The sequence below is a fragment of the Macaca fascicularis genome, chromosome 7, assembly GCF_037993035.2.
Source record: "Macaca fascicularis isolate 582-1 chromosome 7, T2T-MFA8v1.1".
Taxonomy (NCBI): domain Eukaryota; kingdom Metazoa; phylum Chordata; class Mammalia; order Primates; family Cercopithecidae; genus Macaca; species Macaca fascicularis.
The window spans coordinates 129,442,135-129,466,851 of NC_088381.1; the positions used below are offsets into that span (position 1 = coordinate 129,442,135).

The window sequence follows — 24,717 nt, forward strand, 5'->3', positions numbered from 1 at the left end:
TATGCATGAAAGAGGAGCTGGAGGAGAAACTAGGGGCAAAGTTCTGGAAGAAAGAAAGATAAAGAATGCAGAGCCCCTGAAGAGAAACCAGATAATACAGAAAGACCAGGGAGGTTAAGGATAAGCAAAACACCACTGGATTTGGTGACAGGGAGATCACTGGTGCTTCTTAAAGCAGGTCACTTGACATATTCCTATCCCTCTACCCTTCCAGTTATACTTACTTCCTCTTCTGGGTAAATGGTCAGCAGACCAGCACCCTCAACTAGAATAATTAGAAAAGCCAAATACAATGCAGAAATTACCTATTTGAGGGAAGGTGAGAGCTGCTGAGACAGGGAACACTGGAAGGGCTAATGCACTGGAGAGAGAAACTTGAGGAGAATGAGCTGGCTTCTGCAGCTGCTTTTACCAGTAGGGCCTTTTGCAGGAGGCTGAGAACCCAGTGCGAAATGCAGTGCAAAGGCTGGCAAAAGACTGCTCAGAATAGAGAAAATAAGAGTGTTAGTGGAAGATTTGAAAGGGCCTCAAACAAGACAGCCTGTTTTGACCTGAGGAATGTTGCTGCCTACTGGGTTGCTTCAGAGCAGGGATTCTAAAATGCAAGTGGAAAACCTGCCTCTAAAGAGCAGAGTGCAGTTTTTCAGCATTCTTGTAAGACTAAGATTAGAGTTTACTACTGGCTGGGGGAGGGTTCTTGCAGAATACAAAAGGGCCTTTGTTGGAAATCCAGGAGGTCAGAGATGAACCTGTGGAGCGCTGAGACTTACGAGAGCTATAATTCAACCTTGACTCAGCAAATCACTAATTGGATTAACATGATCAGCCACCATTCTGTCTGTACAGCAGGGGGAGGGTATTCCCTCTCTGAAAGAAGCTATCATCTGAAGTCTCTACAATTTTGCGTAGGTAATGTCTGGCCTGCCATTAAAATGTACGAGGTACGACAAAAGACAGGCTCACATAACTGAAAAACTGAGAGAAAGAAGACAGTAGAAACAAACAGGTGATCCAGATGTTCAAGTTAGTTGACAAAACCGACAATTGCCTACCACTGTATGTTAAAGAGGAAAAGATGAACAACATTGGTGGAAAGATAAAATCAATTGTTACCTCTTCCAAGGAGCTTTCTTTGGTTCTCCCTTTCTAGAAATCATCTTTTCCTTCTCCATATTATCCTGAAAATGTATCTATACTTCTTATTGCATGTACCACTGTAGAAAGTAGTATCTTGCGGTGATCAAAAGCATGGAGGTTTTAAAGTCACATTGGGTTAAAATTCAAGACCAGCCACCTGTTAACTTTGTGACCTTAGATAAGTCACTTATCTTCTCTGAGCCTCAATTTCCTTGTCTATAAAATGGAGTAGTTGGCTGGGTGTGATAGCTCAGCATCTCAGCACTTTGGGATGCTGAGGTGGGCAGATCACAAGGTCAGGAGTTTGAGACCAGCCTGGCCAACATGGTGAAACCCCATCTCTACTAAAAATACAAAAATTAGCTGGGTGTGGTGGCATGAGCCTGTAATCACAGCTACTCAGGAGGCTGAGGCAGGAGAATCACTTGAATCTGGGAGGCGAAGGTTGCAGTGAGCTGAGATCACGCCATTGCACTCCAGCCTGGGTGACAGTGAGACTCTGACTCAAAAAAAAAAAAAAAAAAAAGGAGTTGTTAAAATAATTCAGTGCCTTGGGTTCCTAGGTAAACAGACTGAAATCCAGCTCAGTGTAAAAGGTAAAATGAAACCTAAGATTAGCCAATCAAAAACCACCAACTAACCTCTCGCTAGGGACTTTTCACTGGAATGATCTAAATAAGACTATTGCTTCATTTTAACCAAATATTTTATTTGCCTTGCTTCCGCATTCACTCTATAAAAAGGCCTTCCCTTTATGCTCTTCAGTGGAGCCCCAAATAACCTGTGGCTTGCAGCTGCTCAATTTGTGAGCCCTGTCTGATCAACTTAACTCTTTAATATTTTAATGTGCCTACGTTTATCTTTTTACAGAGTCAATATAGTACTTTCCTCATAAGGTTGTTGTGAAGAATTCAAATATATTCATACAACATTCAGTTGCAATAAAAATGAATTTTTTCTCTAGTTTTCCTCACGAACTCCATCTGCTGAGTAGTACAGAAACAACCTTAATTTTTGTCCAGTGCACTCATTTCATACTGATGTAATACTTTTAATATTTCTATAGGGATATAAGATCTCTGGGGAAAAATGTTAAGTCTTCAAGATGGCCTTTGCTTCTTTCCTCCAAGATGGTATCTGGGGGTTTGAGGGAAGGTCTATGGGTCAGTGACCCTGTGGCAGCAGAGGAGAGATGGAATCCTTAAACCCATCCAGTGTCCTCTTGAGCCTTTCTCCTCTCTGCTGTGGAGTAGCTGGACAATTCTGCTCCTTGGCCTGGGAGACAGGTGTGTGTACTTGGTCCCATTGGTCTGTTTGAGCTCAATGGACAGATTCCACTAGATTCCAGAGCCCCAGCCACTTGCTCCTAGTCCCATAGACTTTCATGGCAGCTTCAGGCTTCTGCTGGACCATCAACCTTCTCAGCACCTTCCAGGGATGTGAAAGAACTCACACTGCTTCAGGACAGTTACCCTCATCATATACTTCCCTAATTTCCTGTTGTTGTCCTTTATAACACTTTACTAAATTAGTAACTTTATTTTTTTGTATAAGAACATTAATTTGATATTTTCTCCCATACAGCATTGCAATCTTGGTGGTGCTAGGAATCCTGTCCAGTTGCGTTCTTTATTGTGTTCCCAGTGCCTAGATCAATCAATACTGCTAAATAAATAAATAAGAAACTCTTAACTTCAGGGCCCTGATATTTCAGAACACAGATGAACTTGCCTTAAATCTTTTCCCATCCATACCAGGAATCTTGTTAGTTTTCTACCCAACACCATTTGCCTGTGTTCTTTCCTATCAGAAGACTGATTTTGTTTGGTTGACAAAATGTCCAGCCCAGGGACTTTATAAATCATGAATTTGCCATGAACAGGCGATCCTGTTCCCTATACCAGCAATAGATCAGAGTAGTTATGCCATGTTTTTCTATCTAATGAGCTAGAAAGAAAAGTCGAGGGGGGTGATTTTTGTCCTTGATGGAAAATAAAGAATATAAGTAGAGCTCTCTTCAGTCTTCTCTGCCCTCAACCCCTCACTTTTAAAATGTGGTGGAATGAGGATATTATGTTTGGAGCTACAGTAGCCATCTTGCAACCATGAGGGAAAGACCTGAAGAAATGCCAAAATGATCTCATTGAGCTCCTGTACCAACCCTGGAACTATACCCCAGCTTTCTTGTTATGTGAGATCACACATGCCTTTATCATCTATGCTACTGTTATTTGAGCTTTATATTGCCAGGAGCCATTTTTTTTTCTGATATCCTTTGGAACAAATCCAATTTTGCATGCATTTTATGACCTAAAGCTGGGCCACAGATCATTAGTTCTGTTTTTACTTCCATATAAGTTATAGTCTATGCTCAGACATAAGCCTCATTAACATCCTGGGCTTCATGTCAGATACGGCTTTAGGTGACATCTCTGAAGCACTCTGAATAATGAAGATCTAAATGGTCACACCTAGTGACCAGGTAGTTACAGATCAAGGGAATGGGATGAGGAGGCAGAACTGTAAAGACAGAGTAGTGAGGGCTGAAGCCAGGAAAGCAAAGAGGACCCAAAAGGGTATCAGAACTCAAGGGAAAACAAGACTGGAGTGGAGGAAAGGTCCAAGCAAATAGTCATCAATAGAGCGATCCAGAAAAGAAATGGGAAAGGAAAAATTTAAATCTAGGAAATAATCTGACAATAATGCACAAGACTTTTGGAGAAAATTTTAATTCCAATAATAGATACAAGCAAAGACTTGAATAAATGGAGTGATATGCTGATTGTGTGGGACAATTTAACATTTTAAGAGTATCAGTTCTTCCCAAACTGAAGCTGTAGATCCAATGCAATTCAAGTAAAATGCCCACCCCAAGTTTTTGGGACTTTGAAAAACAATTTTAAAATTCATATGAAGAATAAATATCCACAGACAGCTAATTTTTAAAATGTAGGCAAAAAGGAAATTTGCCTTGCTAGGTATTAAGGCACATCACAAAGCCATGATTAAGAAAAGGGGGAAAAAGTCAAGTTGACCAAGATAGAGAACCCAGAATTAGACCCAGCTATAGAGGAGAACATGTTATATGATAGAGGGGGCATCACAAATCACTACAGGAGCAATAGATTAAGTAGTACATGGTGTTGGAAAAATTGACTCCATTCAGCCCCACCTTAGACAATTTAAAAAGAAACCCCAATGGATTAAAGGCCCAAATGTTTAATATAAAAGTGTATAGTGATAGGAAACAATATGCGTGCATATCTCTGTGACTTTTGAGTGGAGACATTTCTTAAGGAAAACCCAAAAGTACAAACCAGAAGGAGGAAAAAAAATATGGATTTGTCTACAAAACAAAATTAAAGATTTATTCCAACAAATACTACAAAGTCAACAGGTAAACTGGAAGAAGATGTTATTGACATCCCAAACCAAAGGATGTAGATCTAGAAAATCCTGCAAAACAGTAATAAAAAGGGAAAACAGGCAAAATATACAAGAGGAAAATGCTTAATGGCCAATAAGTGTATGCAAAGATGCCAAACATTACTAGCAATCAGAGAAATACAAATTAAAACATCGATGAGAGATTACTTTACAGAAAGTTGGATAAAATCAAGTAGAGAAAAGACACACTGCTAGAGGGGTGGAAATAAATGAAGCCATCCTGCAGAGCAATCTAGGAGTCCCTAGAGAAATCAAGGATGCAATCTTGGCCCTGAGTATGTGCCCAAGAAAACACTAATGTGCAGATCATAAGAATACATGCAAAGCTGTCCATCATGGCGCACGCACGTGTGTGTGTGTGTGTGTGTGTGTGTGTGCGTGTAAACAAGGACTGATGTTTGTTAATAAAGCAATGGTTTAGTTAAACATAAACAAACACAAGATGAGCCACTATTCAAGCCAGAAGCAGGAAAGGAGATTTACATATAGCAGCATGGATGGGTCACCAAAGCATATTGATGATGGCCATGGTGCATGAACTGAGTGATTTACTCTATTCTCCTGAGGTCCAAATTAAATAAAATATAAATACATAGAGCCAGTGGTCAAAGAACTTCAGTGGCTCTGAAATTTTTATGTGCATGAGAGTCATCTGAGGTATCTGTTAAAAGAACAAATTTGAGGGTCACACACACAGATTCTGAACCTGCACTTTAAAGGTGCATCCCAGGTGATTCTCCTATAAGTGGACCACAGACTGCACTTGGAGACACCTTCAACTAGGTAAAGTCAAGTTACCAGGAGAGTGATCAGAAGTGAGAAGCAAGGGAAATGACAGTAGAACATCTGCCCAGCACCGGCAGCAAGGAAATGACGCTGAAGCAGCTGGCCCTGTCAGCATCAGCTGCCTCTCTCCCCTCCCTTTTTTCGTGAGCCAATCTCAGTGGGCTTGGCCTGAAGGGATTTGGGTGATGGAAACTGACAACGGCCGTCTGGGCAGTGTGTCTGGAGACAGGAAGCCACTGGGGGGCTTTTTCTTCATGAGGATGCTGCTGGGTGTAGTGCCACCAGGGGTCCTAAGCTTGACGTGATCATCCTGACTCACAGTGGGCTTCTCCAGGTTGGGCTATGGGTTGGGGGTAGGTGGGCTATGAAAAGAGTGAGAATGACATATGGGGGACATTGTCAGATGCCAATGCTTGAGTCCGTTCCGATGAGAGAAGCACGGCTGAGCCTTCTCCTAGCAGATCTGGTGGACTCTGGGTGCAGATGGTTCAGGACCCACAGAACCCCATCATCCCTCCAGTGTCTGCATTGCTCTTGCTTCCATTGGTCCCTGCCTCTGGCCTGTGCTTTAACAGCTGGACTGTTCTGAGGCATATTGTGCACCATGTGGAGGGGATAGTGACTGCTGTGATTGTAGGCAGATGGGATGTGGTCTTAAGCTTGCCTTTAGGGATGTCTGATGGCATGCTCAGCCCTGCATCTCCAGCCAGAGACGTCTCCCTCCCTGTGAATGGATTACAGCCACCCCAGTCAAGAACGGACTCTGGACTCCTTCTACTGTTATTTATCCAGGCACTGTTCCCCAACTGGCCCAGAGAACTAACGGAAGCCTGGATTCACTGTCCGCTTCCTAATATGCAGAATGGCCTGGTTTCCTAAGGACAAGGAAGGTTTTTCAGATTTATACAAACAGACCTTGCATATTTGTGGGTATCCAGGTAACAAACCTAGTTTGAAATTCTTTTTGACAGCATAATTCATAGCTCCAGACAGAAATGCTAATGTGAACACAGACACTCCAAGGGACCAGCAATGATGGAAAAGATTAAGAAATGGTCCCAAGCATAGCTCTCTCTAGAAATCATCTGATTCTCTAACACGCCTCATTTGCAAAAGTGAGTATTTTCATGTAAAGAGAAAAGAACCAAAGAGAAAAAGAAGAATGGCAGAGAATCCAGAGACACAAATATTTCAGGCTTATTAATAACCAGTAAAGTTTTCTTTCTTAGAAACTTCTTGACGTCAGCTGTTTGATGCTGATGGTGTGTGATATGTAAGCAAAGGTCTGTGAATCTGAGAATCCTCATGTGTGTCTACAGGACCGTGTCTCCCTGCCCCTGTTTTAATGAGATCCAGGACAGCTGCAGCTCCCATTGTGCTGAGTGGCCCGGGCAGGCTGACAGAGCTATTCTTCTCTCCTAGTAATGTGTTTGCTTAAGCATGAACATTAGTGTCAGAAGCGCTTAGTGCAAAGCAACCGTTCAGGGGTGAAGCAGTCACTGCCAAGTCTATATGTCTGGGAATTCGTTATGTCTGTCAACTGGGAGTTAGGGTTAGGTAAACCTTGTATTTTTGAATGAAGTTGAAAAGGTGAAAAACAAAAACACTATTTATAAAATCATCTTTTGGGGGTGAGTCCAGCTGTGAAAACCCCACTGCCTTGTTCAGGCCACGGCTTCCTGAAAAACCGAACAATAGATCTTGTTATGTGGGGCATATCCTCTTGCCCTCATCTGCCCTGTCTTCTGAAATGAGTGAAATGAAAGTTATTTTACACCCGACCTTGCACAAAGCTAATGTGCCTAATTAGCGGAAGATGTGCTTTTCGGATGGGAATCTGATTTTAGTCAGTAGTGTCCCATCTTTCACGAGATGAGGACACATCATGGGCAGACTGTGTATTTTTTCTTGTCTTTCTCACAAGAGCAATGAATGTGATCTGAACTGATGACTCTCCTGTCCCTCTTGCCAGTATGGCCAAAGGCGTTCACTTCCGAGGCAGCTGGCCAGGGCTGAGCCGGGGACAATTAACTGGGCCACAGGGCCCTGGGCTCACAACCTTCCTGCTGGATCCTGAACACGGGACTTTGGCATAACAATGAGCCACACTAAGACTTCCCTAGTAGGAAGCTGTCTTGTTTCATCTTTATTGATCTTTTGGATAGATAATACCACGCGCCCTTCCCTCTGCTGTGTCTCCGGTACAGTGTCCCTGGAGTCAGTGTGTATCACCAGCTTCCCCTGTAATGGTGCACCCACAGTGCTGTATAATGGGCAGGGAGATGAGAGAGAGCGAGTGCAGGCAGTAATGGGGTGAAAATTTAAAGACAGTAATAAAACTGACTCCAAGTCAGTCTGCTGCTTATTATCATCAAGTGCTGACAATTTAAACAATGTCACTGATAAAACACTCTTCCCTGCAAGCTCTAAACAATTGCTGAAGTTGCTGTTGCCACTGACATAGGTGGACCCAGCCACAGGCATTCCTCTGGAAAGTAAGTTTGAGACAGGTGGGATTCATCCAAGCTCCCTTCAGCACATTTTTTATTTCCATCCTGTGGGATGCTACACATTCCTGCACGTAAACAGTTTCGAAATAAGCAATAATAACATAGCAATGCTATGGCCTATGCTTTAATAGCTGGACTGTTGCTTCTTGTACACAAAATGTGAGTTATTTCCATCCTATTTGACCATAAGGAGTTTTTAATTTGATTGTAAAATTTAAAACAATGAAACAGATTGCAAACCGCACGGTGTCACATTTTTGTTGGTTGTGTGTAAATTTTAGTTCATACATGAAATATTTACTGAATTTGAATATCTTTAAAATTGAAATTTATTCTTACAACAATTGTTCATTGTTTAAAAACAGAAGTTCCTGAGAGTGAGTGCCTCTTTCCATTTTATGCCTTCCCCTACTCCCAGCTGTGCCTATTACTTGGGAAGCAGGAACAGCTAGAGCACCAGCAGGTGACCTAAGTGTGGCCCACCAGGCACAGCAGAATTCCACCTGGAATTGTGAGTCTGGAGTAGGTGACTTGAAGGTGCAAGGATATCTTGGAATCCATTCTTGTGGGACTGGTGATGGTGCCAGGAGTGCTCTATGATGTTCAGCAGCAGCATTGTTTAACCAGACCCTTCCTGTACTGTGATTTTGGCTGGAAGTTGGTAACCAAGCCACCTTGGTTTTCTATTTGTCAAGCCTGATTCTCTGGGCTTGACATTGATTATCTGGGCTCCCAGATATCCTTCTAGTGAATTTCTCTGCTGAAGTTAACCAGAGTCAGTGTCTGTCATTTGCGGCCAGTAACTCTTACTGGAATTCCTAATTCAGAGGAATACTTTGAGGATGAATTCTGAAACCCAAGATAATTGTGTACCACAGACAAATAAAAGCACTAAACATGTAGCACCGCAGCCTTACTGGAAATGTCAAGCGTATCTTCTAATTTGTCAAAGCATATGTCATACTAACCTGTCATGACCAGCCTGGCCAGATCTTAATAGATCCAGCAAGACAAAAACCAGAGGATCTCTTTGTTTTGTTTTTGTTTTTGTTTTGAGACAGAGTTTCACTCTGTTGCCCAGGCTGGGGTGTAGTGGTATGATCTCAGCTCACTGCAGCCTCCACCTCCCAGGTTCAGGTGATTCATTCTCCTGCCTCAGCCTCCCAAGTAGCTGGGACTACAGGGGTGCACCACCACGCCCAGCTAATTTTTGTATTTTTTTTGGTAGAGACAGGGTTTCACTCTGTTGGCCAGGCTGATCTCAAACTCCTGGCTTCCAGTGATCTGTGCTGGTCTCGAACTCCTAGCCTTAAGTGATCCCCCCACCTGAGCCTCCCAAAGTGCTGGGATTACAGGCATGAGCCACTGCACCCAGCCTGATTTCATTCTTATGTCCATTGTAGCTCTAGCAAACATCTAGCTTTTATGTTAGGTTCTATGACTTAGAGCCAGCTTTTCAAAATCTCTAGACTGGGGCTTCCCCATATTTCTACTGGGATAATGACTTTATCATGGGAAGATCAAGTTTGTGTAAAGCACCTTATGATAGTGCCTGGCACATACTGCAGCACCTGGGCAATTTTTCCCTCACTTAGTCTTCAGTAAGCACCTACTGAGGACCCAGGACTATTTGAGGCACTGGAAAGCTACTCATATTTTTAGTGTATTTGCTGTGTCTTCCTTCTGCTATTTTGCTAAGAGATGATTAGATCGTCTCTCTAAATACCAAGATGAATAGCCACAGGCACTAACTTCTTCAGCCTATCTCCTATCTGCTCTTCCCTCCCACCCCCTCCACACACACACACTTACTCACATGCTCACAAACACACGCCCAACCTAATTCAGGGACTCACATACAGCTTAGGTAAGGCAGCTTCATCATCAGTCCCACCAGAACACCTCCTGCTTCTACAAAGCTGCTTCTACCATTCTGACATGTCTAAGTCTATTCATTCTATTGTATGTCCTCATAGCAGCATATATGTTTCCTTTACTCTGCTTATAATTAGGTAATTATACATGTACTCACTATGTGATTACTGCTGACTTTCCCCCAGTCTCTCTCAGGAGGACCGTCTATACTGTCTCACTTCCGTACCCATAGCACTTGGTATAATGCCTGGAACTCAAAATACATTGCTTGAATAATTGGAAAACAGTTCTTGAAACCCTACACCATTTATGGGACCTTCTGGGATTTAGGCATCTCATATTCCCACCATTATGCAAACTGTCTCTACTCCAAACTCTAAAAATGTCATAAGATTTGCCCCTTACTGTTTCAAGACAGTAAACATACACTTCACGTGGTTAATAAATTTAATTCAGATATCAATTTGCGGTCCGTGGGCATGACCTAGGTAAGTGGGCAACCCAGCTAGATTACTATTTTGACACTTCATTCAACAGACATTTGTTTAAATATTTTTTAAAGTTTTTCTTAGAGGGGAGGCAAAGGGCTTCATGGGGATAAACTGACCATTGTAGTAGAGGTTTGCCTCTCCTTGGTTGTTCCTCGCAGTTCAGCTCTGGTCCCAAACTGGAACATTCCAACCAAGAAAAAGCTCCTATAGTTAATTGGATTCACCACTTTTAGAGGGGAGTTTAGAAACACCCCCCTTTTTTTTTTTTTTAAGATAGAATCTTACTCTGTTGCTCAGGCTGGAGTGCAGTGGCACAATCTCGGCTCACTACAACCTCCACCTCCCAGGTTCAAGCAATTCTCCTGCCTCAGCCTCCCGAGTAGCTGGGATTACAGGAGTGTGCCACCACGCCCAGCTAATTTTTGTGGTTTTAGTAGAGACGGAGTTTCACCATGTTGGCCAGGCTGGTCTCGGACTCCTGACCTCTGGTGATCCACCCGCCTTGGCCTCCCAAAGTGCTGGGATTACAAGTATGAGCCACCACACCCAGTCAGAAACTTTTTGTTTGTTTGTTTGTTTTTAAGTATTCTCTTTGGAAGTCTCGTTGCCCCAGCCCAAGGAATTTACTAAATTATCCTTCTAATCACAAACAGTACTCTCTCTGAGAGGGCTCCTGTTGAACTCAGTTTTCTCTATCTTCTTGAAATATCTTCAGAGATGTTCCAAGACCCATTTTAGATTAATACCTCATTTCATCCCCATCTGGCTCACCTTTTAATTTGGCTCTGGGTTCCCTGTATCAACTGTTTGGGGTTTATAATAAGGAATGTACATGTTAATTAAATATGTTCATGCCACTTCTAGAAATCTCAATCCTGGAAAGAAAAAAAAATGCAAAATAAGAAACAACATCTGTATGCTTTAAGATGTTTTTTGCAGTATCTTGATGGAGAGCAGTGAGAACTTATGGAATCATTAAGTGTTCTGCCAGATAATATATAAAAAAAGATTTACTGCAAGGGTCACTTATGTGATTGTGGGAGATGGCTAGGTAAGCCCAAAATTCATAAAGCAGGTCATCAGGAAGGACAGGCTGGAAGCTCAAGTCAGATCTGAGGCTGTAGTCAAAGGTGGAATTTCTTCTCCTTCAAGTAAACCTCAGTTCTGTTCTTAAAGCCTTTCAACTGATTAGATCAAACCCACCCACATTATCAAGGATAATCTCTTTTACATAAAGTTAACTGATTGTAGACATTAATCACAACTATAAAATACCTTCACAGCAACATCTAGATTGGTGTTTGATTGAACAACTGGGTACTATTTAGGCTAGCCAAATTAGTGCATAAAACTGTTATTTTTCCTGCTGCAAAAGCAATTATAGGAAAGTAGACAGAACAAAAAAAATACCTATAATTCTATCACTTAAAGACAATTTGCTGTATTTTAATTTGTGCCTTCCAGGGTTTTTTCCGCTAGCAATTTATTTATAACAGCAGGAAAGATGGAAATTAACAAAATGTTTAGCAATGGGGAAATAGTTATGGGAATTATGGTATGTGCATATGAGGTGAAATTATGCAGCCTTTAAAACTTATAATTATGAAAACTGGATCAACCTGAAAAAATGCTTGAAGTGAAAAAGTACAGTACAAAATCCTATCTGTAATAGTTGTGATTATAGCTATGTAAAAACAGCATATCACGGGGCCATGCAATGGAAGGAAACATTAAAAATAGCGCAGCAAGTGTCAGTGCCCCCCACCACATCTCCAGCACTTAGCGTTGTTTGTGCCGGAGTTAACAGCTCAGGCTGCTGCCAGCCCCCATGACCCTGCCTGAGGGCTTTCTCTGTCCTCTATGGCCCATTCTGCCCAAGCATGGACAAAATAAAATGGTTGGAGAATGCCTGTTCCCCTGGGAACAACCCTCACCCAATGACTGATGGGAATTTCTGGGTAGATACCTGGCCCCTCAGGCAAGATGTCCTGGAGGTGGGTGTTTCATCCTGGTTCCCAGTGAACCCCAGTGAGACTGAACTCCAGCTGCCTACGGTGGCAACCTGCTCAAATTCCTCTATCTTGGCTTCCTTTCTATCCCTGTCTCACTTTCCCACTCCTCTTCCAGCATTTTCTTCATAAACTACTTGCCTTGTCTTGCTTTGGTTCTGGGCCATATATTCTCAACAGGGGTGATATAGCCGCCAAGGGGCTAAAATTGGTTACATAGAGCAGGGGTTCCTTCCCCACCCCTCCCCGGTCAGGGAGCAGTATAGTCCGTGGCCTGTTAGGGACTGGGCCACACAGCAGGAGGTGAGCGGCAGGCGAGCAAAGGTTACCGCCTGAGCTCCGCCTCCTGTCAGATCCACAGCAGCACTAGATTCTCGTAGGAGGACGAAACCTATTGTGAATCGCACATGAGAAGGATGTAGGTTTCACGCTCCTTATAAGAATCTAACAGATGCCTGATGATCTGATGTAGAACAGTTTCATCCTGAAACCATTCCCCCATGGTCTGTGGAAAAATTGTCTTCCATGAAACCAGTCCCTGGTGCCAGAAAGATTGGGGACCGCTTACGTGGGTGACAAAACAATATTGCTCTTTTCATGTATAAAGCACAGCTATGCATATATTATACAAATTTACAGTATACCTGAGGGATTAAAAATTCATGGGGGTTCATTTAGGAGAAAATATCTACCAAGGGTCCTTAGGAGGGGAAATCATGCTTTTTTAAAAAACTGTTGAAAAACACTGTGAACCCGAAAGAACCCAAAGTAAGACAAATATAAGCAGTTTCTCTGTTAGAATGACTGATCAAATAGGAACTTTGACCTCTAGTTTTTTACCTCAGTTATGTGGTATGTACAAGAATAATAAAATAATAATTTAAAAAACAGATATGGACCCAGCCCCTAAGATACTTCTGGCCCCGAGACAAACACCTAACATCAATGTCTTGATTATGGAGTCCCCACGACTTCATCGCCGCTACCAGAGTCACCTACACACTTCTCCCCACCTCACCCCTGACTCCCCACCGTCATTTCACTTTTGTTTCCTGATACCCTGGGTAGAATCATTTTGGATTAAGAGCTAGTATCAGGGTTCCTTCATTTCTTTTTTCAGTGAGAAAAAAAAGTCAGAAAACTCTAAGCCTACATAGAACTCCATTGTTAAAATCCGTAAATGGTACACGGGAACTCAGTTACTATGAGAGTGAGTTAACTGGAAAAGGGAGGGCAGGTGCTGTGGGGAGTAGAGAGTGTGAGAATGAAGAATCGGTCAGGAAATGCTTCCTAGCATGTAGGCAAGGAAGAGACCTCGTGCACAGGCTGGAGGGAGGACATCCAGGATCCACTTGCACTTGCACATCAAGGGCGGGAGTTGAGAGCAGGCCACAGGTGAAACTTCGTGGTCAAACTCTATTTAGCCTGGAATCCAGAGTATTATGGTGGGATATGGGAGTGCTCAGAGTGTCATATGTATAAATGACCCTCTCTGCAGAAAGCTGAATATTGTGAAGAGCAAGGGGAATGCTGAGAAACCATTAAGGTGATTATAACCAGCCATGGGTATCCGGCTGGCCAAACAAAGAGATCAAGTCCGTTCTGCTTCATTGTTCACTGACCTAATGCCCCACATTCTTGAAACTGGCCCAAGGAAGATTTTTTTTATGGTATTTATAAAAATGCTAGTCAAAGTGCTCTGTTATCATAGCTCATTTTAAAATACGGCACAAGACTGATAAATGCCATTGTTCCAACTTGGCTCCCGGGCAAGAAGGAGGCCCAGGGCTCTGACTTCGGCCAGCCTGGGCTCCAGGAGCCTGGCTGGGTGGGGGGAGGGCAGGGCTGACTGGGAGAGAAGGTAACTGGAGATGGAATTGGTAAGATCCATGGGCTGTTTGCAGAAAGGCAGATTCTCACGTGTGGATGGTATAGGTGGGAGCAAACTAGAAGGAGGCTCAAAGTCTCTTTCTTAGCCCTCTGATTCAGTGAGCTTCATTTTCTTGTTTAAGTGGCCAAGACACTTCTCCCTGTTAGCTAGCCCTTGGAGAAGCTTATAAAGTTTGGATAGCACGCAAGGTAAAATTCCACTCCTGCACAAAGGGCCTCATTTGTGGAGAGTGAGTCACGATGATTTCCAGTATGTCTAGCAAATGCTTATGGATGTTAAGGGTCTAAACTGCTTCCTGCCCAAAGATGAAACTGAGGAGCTCATTTGAAGATATAACAGCTTTAAGAATAAAAATACCTTAACTTTACTGAGAGCTTACTAAGTGCCACTTTATGATAATTATTTTATTATTGCAACAACCCTTTGAGGTTATTGCGTGGTTATTGGTGCCTATTTTACAGATGGGAAAACTGATGTTCAACTCAAGTAACTGGCCTTCAGGGTCACATAGCTAGAAGATGGAGTAGTTTGGAGTAGTTAGCTTAAGTCCAGGGGCTGTTCACTGCACTTCCTCTCAAAGTGGCAGAACAATTGTTTTATTGGAAGTGTTAATCACTGATTACTCGTAAAGATAGGTGGGTAAAGATAACAAGAGAGACCTTTGACTGCAGTGATTGCCTCAGCTCGTACTTAAGATGGGAGAGTTAAAGACCAGTATATAACAGTAGTAGGCCCTTTAGCGTATTTATCTGTGAAACCATAGTACCCTTTGGCTTGGCAACGGTCCCCTAACTCCCTTAATTTCCTCCTAGAGAGTGCTAAGTGCATGAAGAAAGTAGGTAGAGCTCTGTGACTTTGCAGCATTCTGTAAAGTGTCCTCAGGTTACCTTCGAGTATGTGGTTTATAGAGGGTTGTAGCGTCATAAAAAGAGCTCCCTCCTCTTGCCACAGATTTTTCAGTCTACCTATCTGTGGTTTCAAATCTCAAATGTCTCATCAACTCCTGCCACCTCAGCTACCTGAGCAACTTCAATCTCTCGCTCTATTTGTCTCCAAGATGGCTGCCATCAAGTCCCTCCCTCCCTCTGGCTTCATGCCATCCCTCATCAAGCGATAGAGTCTATTCCTTCACTCCTTTTGAATCCATCAGTGCAGGCCTTAATGACTTGCATGACCAAAAGAAAGCCACAGAAGTGATATTCTCTGGCTTTCATGTTTAAGTCAAAAGAAACCTTGCCGCTCCTACCTGGGTCTCTTGGAAGTCAGTTGCCATGGAATGAGTGTGATTATCCTGAGACTGCCATTCTGTAAGAAGCCTGGGAGAGGAGAGAGATGCCAAGGAGCACCAAAGCAACCCATGTGCTGGTGAAGCAGCCATTGGGAGAGCAGACCCTCCAGTCTCAACCGCTGCTGCTGACACCACGTGGATCAAAGCCAAACCACCCAGCTAAGCCCTTTTTCAATTTCTGACCCACAAAATCATGGGGCAAAATAAAATGTTTTCTTTTAAGCCATCCGGTTTGGGGATAGTTTTTGTTTTGTTGTTCTGTTTTTGAGACAGAGTTTCACCATGCCCGGCTAATTTTTGTATTTTTTACTAGAGACAGGGTCTCACCATGTTGGCCAGGCTGGTCTTGAACTCCTGACCTCAAGTGATCCACCTGCCTCGGCCTCCCAAAGTGTTTGGACTAGAGGCGTGAGCCACAACACCTGGCTGGGGTAGTTTTTTATATAACAGTAGTTAAACTGAAACAAACATTTAAACATCCTGAAGTCTCTCTCAGGTTAAGAAACAATAACAAAACAAAAATACTACATCCTCCTCTAGTTACCACCCAGTCTCTTTCCTCTTGTCACATCTAAACTTCTTGAGAGGTCTCCAACAGAGTCCTATACCTTCTCACCTCCCACTCACTCCTTCATTCACTTTAATCAGCCTTCCAGCCTCTTCTGAAACTGCAAACCATCCGAACAGCCTTGCTATTGTGAACACCCTTTTGTACTTACCTTACTTGGCCTCCTTATACTTCCTGACGTTTGTCTTCTTCCTCTTGGAAGCACTCCCATCCCTAGGGCTTGTTCTTTCCCACTGATCCTTCCTTATCATCCTCCTTCTTGTTAGTTTCCTGGCATCTTAAAGGAACTGGGTTCCTTAGGATTCTGCCTTCAACTCTCTTCTCATGCTACGTTCTGTCCCTTATTGGAACATGTGCCTTACAGATGATATTGCATTTATTAAATCCACCAGAGGGAATGAGAAGGTAAGAGTTAAATTGTTAAATTAAATTGCAATATTTTTTAAATGGGGCTATGACAATAGTCAAGAGGTAGAAGCAACCCAAAAGTCCATCATCAGATGAATGAAAAAAAAAAAAAAAAAAAAGGAGTATACACAGACAATGGAATATTATTCAGCCTTAGAAAGAAAGGAAATCCGGTCACATGCTACACCATGGATGAACCTTGAGGCAGTTATGTGAAGTGAAATAAGCCAGTCATGAAAAAGACAAATACTGTATAATTCCACTTATAAGAAGCATCAAAAGTAGACAAATCCATTAAAACAAAAAGTAGAATGGTGGTTGCCAGGGGATGAGTGAAGGGGAAAAGAAGAGTTGTTATTTAACGAGGATAGAGTTTCAGTTTTGCAAGATGAAAATGTTCTGGAGATTTGGTTCATAACAACATGAATTTACCTAACACTATGGAAAATGGTTAAGATGGTAAATTTTACGTATTTTTTACTACAACAAACAATGCAGAAAAGATGACTCTAGAAGAAATTAACCAGTTACATTTTTTACATATTTTAAAAGTCTTTGCTTTTAAAATGTCAATAAATACCCAGTTATCCAAAATAAGGATATAATTATGTTCCACCAAGGGATAGCCCTAAACCTTGGATGAAACAGTATTTTATATAATCCTGGCATGTCCTCGTTTGAAGAGGATAACATCCTTGTTTACATACTCCATGGAGTTCTTAGAGTCATACAGCTTGAGAGACTTAAAGATGACCTACTTCCAGTCTGTTGTGTCTCACGGAGTCCGCCATAGTTAACAGAGTCCAAATGTTACACCATGAGAGTGATGACAGCTGAGTCCTACTGATTTCCTTGTCCTCATAATTCATCCACCAGTGTTTCCTTTTTCTGCACCATATTATCTTTGCTGAAGGAGTGGATAGCGGAAAAAACAAAGGAGCAGAAGGAAGACCCCAGAAAACGATAAGAGCAAACGAAGTGTTGAGACTTCTAGAAGGAAGTTCTCTCAAAATATAACGCTAAGTTCTGAAAATACAATAGAATATTATACAGTTGTGAAATATTTACAACCAACTGACATCTCTTACACCAAATTCATGTGATCATTGTATTGTGTATTTACTTTTAAGAATAGCACGACACGAAACGGGAGTGTTTTCTGAAAAATCCTGCTTTTTGTAGGTCCGTTTAGAAGACTACCAGACACTCAAAAGATCTGAAGTAGTTCTCACTAGAACCTTTTGATATCATAACCCAGGACTTAGGTAATAAAGCAGAACAAAGCAGAATGGGATGTGTAGAGAAAAAGAGCATTACACAATGGGAGACAGGTTTATTGGGTGCAGCAGAGCATTGTAGGAAGCTATGGAATTTTACTCCAAAAGTTTCAAGACTGCTATTCTGGATCCATCACCTTTTAAGCAGTATGGGATTAAATCAATTTAACAAAGATGTAGTTTGTGACAATTACAGACTAATGATCTCAAAGTATTTGTAGCTGCCCAGAGGAAATGTTGCAAATAACTAAAATGGTGAAACAAAGGTCAAGAACAGCATCCAGGGAGGCCTGTGGATAGCTCTGGTTAGCTACAAGATTGCTGCTAAGCTCTCTGCCCCTTTCTCGGGTTAGACAGGATATATGCTTGGTTCAACAGCAGCATTTTTATCTGCTCTTCAAGGAGAAGCTTAGATATGAACAATACATCCCAGGTTTGATTGCCGAAGGGTGGAAGACGATGTATGTAGATTTTCCTGCCAATGCTGGGACTCACACTTCCTTTCTCATTTTTCTCATTAAGGTTAGAAATGAGTCATTTGTACTTAGTTAAAGAAGAGAAGGGTTCTCTGCCAATATATCCATGCAACTATTCTGAATCTGAAACTGTTCCCAGACATAATGTTTATGAGTGCTAAGACATCTGAGCTGTTCTCCCTCCCACTTAGCCAAGCCCCTGGTTCTGCCTCACTTCCAGGAATCCTCTCCTGGTACATGCATGTGAGATAAAAGTCTGAAAGTGATGAATTACATTACCACTCTTTCTCAATTCTTTGAAGAAAAAAATATCTAAAAGATTTCACAGTGGTTGGTCCCTTTTCATATTATTATGAACTGAAATGCAATTTTGCACACACAGTATTTTTGAAGATATACATTTACTAATAACCATATTGAACATCTACTATGTAATAAGTACTAACTGCTTCATATACATTTTAAAATTGAATCCCAACATTAAAGAAAACATTTTATAGTTAGGAAAACCAAAGGATTCAAGGAGCTTGTCTAAATTCACACAGCAAGTAAGGGGTGGAAATTGGGCTCAAAACTGGGCCTATCTGATTCCAAAGCCCATATTTTAACTATACAGTTATAATTATTCTATGTGGATTATAAAGGAAATTATATATATATATATCTCTAATGAACCTAGGAATTTTACTTAGATTTTAGCTGATGTCAATCTGACTGACATTGACAGATACAGATACTGACATATATATGATTTTTTTTTTACATTTCTGTCAATGGAAGAATGTTACCATTCCCTTCCATACTTTGCATTTAATCCTACCCATGGTCCACACAATCCCTTGCGATGGTTAATTTTTGTATGTGTCAACTTGGCTGGGTCATGGTGCCTAGATATGTGATCAAACATGTTTCTGTGAGGGTGTTTTTAGATGAGACTAACATTTACATCAGTGGACTTTGAGCAAAACTGACTGTCCTCCATAATGTGGGTGGGTCTCTTCTAATCAGTTGAATGTCTGAACAGAAAAAGACTGACCTCCCCCAAGCAAGAAGAAATTCTGCTAGCAGACTGCCTTCAAACTTGAACTGCAGATTTTGGACTTGCCAAACTCCATAATCACATGAGCCAATTCTTTAAAATCTGTGTGTGTGTGTGTGTGTGTGTGTGTGTGTGTGTATGTGTGTGTGTACACATGCATGTGTGTCTATACACATATGCGCACACACACACACACACCCTATTGGTTCTGTTTCTCTGGAGAACCCTGAGTAATATACCCCCATATTCTGCAAGTCATAAAACATCTGAAAAACATAGGCTAATACAAGAATATTCTACATATTGGAAATCCTCAAAACCCTTGGTTTGGAGCTTATTAAAAATAGAAACTATGAGTTCCACCTAAGTCTTACCGAATTAGACTCTCCAGGAATAGAACCAGAGTAGGTATATTTTTATTAAAGCTTCATACTGATTGGGACACCAATTCTTGGTTAAAATATAACTGTATTATAAGACACTAGAAATGTTGCACGTTAGTCAGGATAGGCGAGGATTTGTGGTGGTAAAAAATGACTCTGAAATCTCAGTGTTTGTGATGTGTGCCCAGTGCAGGTTGGGGAAAGGTCTTCTCATGATAGTTGGTCTTCATTCTGTGTATTAGTCAGGATCCTGGTAGGAAACAAATGACATACTCAAGTAATTTAGGAGAGCTTAGTAAAGGTACTCTTTGTAAAGATGAGGGTAAGGTTCACGGAAGTCAACAAAAATGGCACAGCACCCAGGCCCAGCAACAGCAGTGACCAGAACCTAAAGAGAGTAGATGTCACCGAACAGAAGATGGAGATCTTTGGTACGGGAATGCAACCAGCCCATGGAGACCTGAAAGGGAGGGAGCCAGAGAATCAATATCTCAACATCGCCCTCCTCTGCCCCCTGATATCTAGCCAGTACCTCTCGTTAGTTGAACCCAAACAGAAGCCAGAGGACAAGGAAACTTGTTGATGTTGTCCATGAAAGGCAGCCCCTCTGGCCACAAAGCATCATGGAAAGGGTGCAAAATATCAAATAGTGCACTCTGGAACTCAGTCTGGCACCATCTGGAACATTGCCAGTCAACAAGGCAGAAGGAAAGAGAACGAGGCAAAAATCTAAATTGGCTTTTAAAACTTCTGCCCAGAAGTGATAAGATCACCTATGCTTATAATTCATTGTCAAATCACATGATCAAGTCTGCCTAGAAAGGGTGGAGGAAAATAGTGCTTCTCCAGGGAGCAAAAGTGAATATTGGTGACAGTAACCAATTCATTATACAAGGGAGTCTATGTGGATGTCTCAGAGCCAGGAGAGAGGAAAGTTTTTATATATATATACTGTCTTTTCTTATCTTTTGAACCTTGCAATGTATGAATATATTACCTACTCAAAACAATAAATAATAGTAAGAACAATAAGATGAAACTACTGTGATACACAGTACATTGGATAGAATATTATCCACATTTGGCTTTTGTACTGGCTGTGTAGCGTCTGAACCACTCACATTATAAGGAAGAGTTGAACCTCCCACTGTGGGAAATTGAATATGCCAGAAATTTCCTTTTCCTGCTTCCTTTGCTGCTAGCACATTGGCATATGACCAAGGTTCTGCCAATCAGATGCACTTGCCCCAGACTTGAAATTGGAAACTAGAGATCCAAGAGGGGACTAAACCATATCCTTTCTGGTAATGGAGTGACAGCTATGTCCAATTTTCAGAGTCAGTAGGGAAAGCAGCCATGCCCAGGGGCCAACACTGGCCATGCTGGGAGTGCCATCTGCAGTGACCATCATGCAGCAGCAGTAGCAGCAGTGGGTGCTCATAGAACTAGTTCCATGGCATGATTTCAGCACTGTGTGACAGCGTATCCTCTAAACCTGATTCCTATCCCTTCCAGAGAGTGTAGGAACTATCCAATATCCTTTCATTAAATTCCATTTCCTGCCTAAATTAGCCAGAGTTTGATATCTGTTGCTTACAGCTAAGAACCCTAACAAGTTTTTGTCCTGTTATCAAAAGAAAGTATAAGTATAGGGCCGGGTGCAGTGGCTCATGCCAGTAATCCCAGGGCTTTTGGAGGCTGATGCGGGTGGATCACTTGAGGTCAGGAGTTTGAGACCAACCTGGTCAACATGCTGAAACCCTGTCTCTACTAAAAATACAAAAAAAAAAGTTAACTGGGCATAGTGGCAGGAGCCTGTAGTCCCAGCTACTTGGGAGGCTGAGACAGGAGAATCGCTTGAACCCGGGAGGCGGTGGTTGCAGTGAGCCGAGATTGCACTGTTGCACTCCAGCCTGGGCAACAAGAGCAAAACTCTGTCTCGAAAAAAACAGAAAAGAAAAGAAAAGAAAGTATAAGTATAGGAACTAGATGAAACATTCTTTAACTTTCCATAAAAAAACAAAATTCAAGGAATTGGATAAATAGGCAAATTGCAGTTTAAGTTCCTTTAGCAATTCCACACATACAAAGCATTTCCGAGCTTGCTGCTGGTCACTGCCTAGAACAAGAGCTACAGGCCTTTTTATGCCTGAAAATTAAAGAGAGCTTGGCAATGATTGAGATTTTAGGATTTTCCTAGGATTTTCTCTTAATTAAATATGATATTGTAAAAGTGAGGCCACCAGGTAGAGCAGAGCAAAGGCTGCAGATTCTGGTTTGGGGCTGTATGTGACAGAGATTACCAGACCTCTGTTTTCTCATATTAATCAGAGGACTGCTTAAATCCTTCATCTCTGATACTCTGTGCTTCTAAGTTGGTAAAACCCAGAGTGAATTTTGTTCCAAATTGGTTAAAGCAATTCAAAAAGGCGCCAGCAGATACAGACTGGCTTACCCTGTATTTAACTTCCCTGTACTTAAGACTCTTTCTGTAAAATGCATGTTTAGAGATAGTGCCGTACAACCAGGAAAAGAGATCATCAGCTGTCCTCTGTGTACTCTGATCAGTAAATTTATGTACGAGACACAACCTTTCTCCTGCTGCTTTACATTTTCTTAACCTCAAAAGTTAAGACTCCAATGACCACAGCTGCATAAGAGACAACTCATCAACAGCAACAACAAAAAGCTTACTGATAATGTCTGTTCTTGAGTTTATCGATATGAAGAGGAGGCTATCTACCACTCTACTCAGTAATGGGTGGACAGAGGAAAAGATGCATTTTGAGGCTCATAGAGGCACACACAAACTATTCTTTTTTTTTTTTTTGAGACAGGGCCCTACCAAATCGCCCAGGCTGGAGTGCAGTGACATGATCTCAGCAAACTGGAACCTCTGCCTCGTGGGTTCAAGTGATCCTCCCACCTCAGCCTTGTGAGTGTGAGTAGATGGGACTATAGGTGTGCACCACCACGCCCAGCTAATTTTTTTTGGTAGAGACAGGGTTTTACCATGTTGCCCACACTGGTCTTGAACTGAAGCGATCTGCTCACCTGTAATCCCACCTTGGCCTCCCGAAGTGTGGGATTACAGGCATAAACCACTGCACCCAGCCCACAGACTATTCTTAAGTGCCAAAGAAAAATGTACAGTGCATGCCTTTAATAGAAAATCTATTCTGTTATTCAATGGGATGTATCACCCTACTCTCCACCTTATCCTTATTTTAAAAATGAAATCTATAATCTCTCTATCAAAAATCCTAGAAGGAGTTCAAAATTGAATCTCTTCTGAGCTAATTTAATTTAGGTTCTTTGTAGAAACATTCTAATCACATTTCTCCCCTAGTTGTATACAGCTGTGGAATAGTAAGGCTCTATTCAGAGTTCAGAACAGCCTCCCTTTCTTGTTGCTGACTCAGACTTCTAAAAATTACATTTGTGGCTGAGACTAGCAATGAAAAGAAATTCAAATTTGGAAAAGTTTGGAGAAAATCCTCCTCCTTGCCAAAAGGAGGACTTCTTTTTCAAATGATGAATTGGGCAGTTTGTCTTCCATCTTTCAACTTCTTCTTTCTTGATTTTTCTTTCCCTGAACTCTTAGATAGCCTTTGCTATCTCTCCATTCATAAAAATCTGTTTTCAGCAAAGGGTTAATAAACGTACTCCCGTTTAGTCGAAGAACAGCCTACAGCCTACTACTATGCAGTCTTCAACCTACTATAATTTGGTTTCAGTGCCACTTCCTAACTCAGCCCCCATTAAAACTTCTCTCACTGCGGCCACCCGTAAGCTCCTAATTGCCAAATCCAGTGGACACTCCCCGGTCCTTATACTAACTGGGCTCCTGTAGGAGAGAGACATTGCTAACAGGACTCCATTTTATTTGCCCAGCCCTCAGAGATGAGTCATGATTGAGCTCAGGCAGTCATGGCAACGCCTTTCATTTTTTCAGTTATTGATCTAGGAAGGGCAAGGACCCTTGATCAGTGAGACATAAGGGGAAATCTGATGCCATCCCCTGGAAAATATTTTCTTCCTTGAAAAAGAATGAGGCACACAAGGAGAAAGCCTTATTGTCTCTACTCCCCTTGATCTCTGTTTGGCAAGTTCTCACATGCAAACTTTTTGCTTGTAATATCTAGCCTGTGACCCTGAAGGTGAAATTTTTTACACCCTGAAGGTGGGCAGAGAAGAAGAATGGAAAATGTGTGGATCCTCCATGACATCGCTGGGTCACAGAGCCCAGAAAGACATCACCTACCTCAGACTACTTGATGAGTCATTTATAATGACTGAAGCCACTTTTATTCTGTTACTTGCAGCCAAATGCATCCTGATTAGTATGATCTGTCTGTGTAGCATGTGATATTGTAGACCACTGCTTCATTAAAATCTCTGACTCTCATCTCTATGTGCTCTATGTACGCTTCCTTAATATGACCCTCAAATATGGGTGCTTCCTGAAAGACTAGCCTTCCAACCTCTTCTCTGCTTGCCTCCCATAGTTCCTAAGAGGGCTCTTCCTGGCCCACTGCTTTAGTTATCACTCATATTCCCACCTCTCGGACTTCTCTCCTATGCTTTTTCTCAAGATATGTGAGATAAAACTCAACCACTTTCCTTTGTGAACATGCCCCTCTGCCTGTATGCTTCATCTTATTCGATGCTAACTTCTCTACCCAGTCTCCCAAGACAAAAACACAGGCATCATAATAATCTTTCTCCTTTAATTATCCACACCCTCTCCTAGTCTTTATCACAGTGAATTGATTAAATAGTCATGCTCAGTAACCTACTAAAATTTTTTTGGAATCTCTCCATTCTTTCTCCTCTTATTAGTTTACACTTTTTCACCTTGTGCTAAAACCATTGCAAGGCCTTCTTAACTGACTCATTTTCCATTTGACTCCTTCATCCAATCCTTTGCATTGCCTCAAGATGATTTTTCTGTAGTCAAATATTAGAGGGCCTTTCCTCTACTTAACCTTTCACTGATTCCTTAGAATAACATTCAAGTCCCTTCCTCATTACACTTTAGAGTCTCCTTCTAGCTTCATATCATCTGAAGCCAAGTGAGGAAGGGTCTATTTTTCCTGCAATCTCCTTTCTACACTGTCTCTACTTAATCT

General features: G+C 41.8%; 2 long non-coding RNA genes across 2 annotated transcripts in view; one reads left to right on the forward strand and one right to left on the reverse strand.

The window, feature by feature from the left end:
- Positions 1–23,993, forward strand: part of LOC141407289 (uncharacterized) — a 49,217-nt gene extending 25,224 nt beyond the window's left edge. Inside the window, exon 2 of the long non-coding RNA XR_012415849.1 lies at positions 22,423–23,993. This is a non-coding gene — a long non-coding RNA (uncharacterized lncRNA). The remainder of the gene's footprint in view (positions 1–22,422) is intronic.
- LOC135971993 (uncharacterized) overlaps positions 1–24,717 on the reverse strand; it is a 92,740-nt gene that overhangs the window by 41,036 nt on the left and 26,987 nt on the right. The gene's annotated exons all lie outside the window — the stretch shown is intronic.